Consider the following 2,086-nt stretch of genomic DNA (forward strand, 5'->3'; position numbering starts at 1 on the left):
ATCCACATCATCACGAAAACAGATTCACTTGGGGTTCGTGTGACGTAAATTCATCATGGGATTTAGTGTTGAACATGGATGGATTGATTGTAAACTCTTGTTCTTGTATCATATAAGACGAATTATTGTTTCAATGCATTGTCTACAACAGATGTCCATATGAAATTAAGCAACTTGGACACAGATTAGCCAAAATCCAAACAAACAATTTACCCAAAATTAACATTAAAGTGCCATTTTTTTTACCCCCAAATTGAAAATTACAGCATAATTGAGGCACAATAAGTAGGTTCAGTTTATGCTTTGTACTTTCAGCAGTCCAACTCAATAGTCAAAAGGTCAAAATAAGTTTAAACTATGTTTCTTTTTTCTTCCTTTGGGGCATCCAAATCTTTGATTAATAAACGAGCCAAAGTAGTTGTCATTCATATAAGTATGTGTTGTGATTAAGAGGGGATCGACTGGACGTTGGTACACACAAATTTGAGAGAAAATAACTCTATTACTCACAAGAATAGATTACAGAGTATTACAAAACTCTAAAACAAAAACTCTCAAACTAACACACTAGGAATTCTCACCACTCTCTAGGGATGTATTCACTCTTGGTTAGGATTACACTTTAACTCACACACACTAACTAGGTGTGATTACACTTTTCTGAATGATTTACAAATGAGGCTTACACCTCTATTTATAAGGAAAACTTGAGGAGGTGGAAGGTGTGAACGCGAATTGATGTGAACGCAGAAAAGGGTGGCTAGCCGTAATCGTTTCCAATTTGAATACTTCCATATGAGTTGTCAAACAAGTGGCTAGCCGTAATTGTTTCCAACTTTGCTTCTTCAACCGGCTTCTTTGAACATCTAGAAAAATCTAGATTACGGCTAGAATGGAAACATCTTGAAGATACGGCTGGAAATCATCAATTCTCCCCCTCCAGACGTATCCATAGAAAACATTCCGGTTATGTCTCTGCATAACTCTAACTTCTCTCGAGTCACCACCTTTGTCAACATATCCGCAGGATTCTCCTTTGTATGGATCTTCACTAGTCTCGGCAGTTGTTGATCAATTACCTCGCGTATCCAATGATAGCGAATATCAATATGTCTTGTACGGGAATGGTACATGGAGTTCTTGCTCAAATCTAGAGCACTCTGACTGTCACAATGTACCTTGTACTCCTTTTGCTTGATTCCAAATTCTTGTAGATAACGCTTTAACCACAACATTTCTTTTCCAGCTTCCGCGGCAGCAATATATTCTGCTTCGGTTGTGGATAATGCAACACACTTCTGTAGTCTTGACTGCCATGAAACAGCTCCCCTTGCAAAAGTGTAAATGAATCATGAAGTAGATTTTCTACTATCAGGATCTCCAGCCATATCTGCATCTGTATAGCCTTTCAAGATTGGATCAGCTCCCCCGTAACAAAGACATATCTTCGTTGTACCTTTAAGATATCTGAGAATCCATTTTACCGCATTCCAATGCTCTTTCCCTGGGTTAGAGAGAAAACGACTCACTGTTCCCACTGCGTGAGCAATATCGGGCCTCGTACACACCGTTGCATACATCAAACTTTCAACCGCTGAAGAATATGGTATTGATGACATCTCCCCGATCTCTTCCTTGGATGAGGGACAAGAACTCTTGCTTAACTTGAAATGGTTGACTAATGGAATGCTAACAGGTTTGGCATTGTTCATATTGAATCGTGAAAGGACTCGTTCAATATACTTCTCTTGAGATAGCCATAACCTTCTATTCTTCCTATATCGGGTAATCTGCATTCCCAAAATTTGTTGAGCCTTTCCTAAGTCTTTCATGTCAAAAGACTTAGAGAGTTCCTTCTTCAGCTGGTTGATCTTCGTTGCACCTTTCCCTACGATCAAAATATCGTCTACATATAGTAAAAGAGCAACGAAATCTCCTTCAGAAAACTTCTGAATGTAGACACATTCATCTGCTGCAGTTTTCTTGTACCCTTGACTCACCATGCACGAATCAAACTTCTTGTACCACTGCCTAGGTGCCTGCTTTAAATCGTACAAACTTTTCTTCAGCTTGCATACGAGATTAT

The sequence above is a fragment of the Rutidosis leptorrhynchoides genome, chromosome 10 (genome assembly GCF_046630445.1).
Source record: "Rutidosis leptorrhynchoides isolate AG116_Rl617_1_P2 chromosome 10, CSIRO_AGI_Rlap_v1, whole genome shotgun sequence".
Taxonomy (NCBI): domain Eukaryota; kingdom Viridiplantae; phylum Streptophyta; class Magnoliopsida; order Asterales; family Asteraceae; genus Rutidosis; species Rutidosis leptorrhynchoides.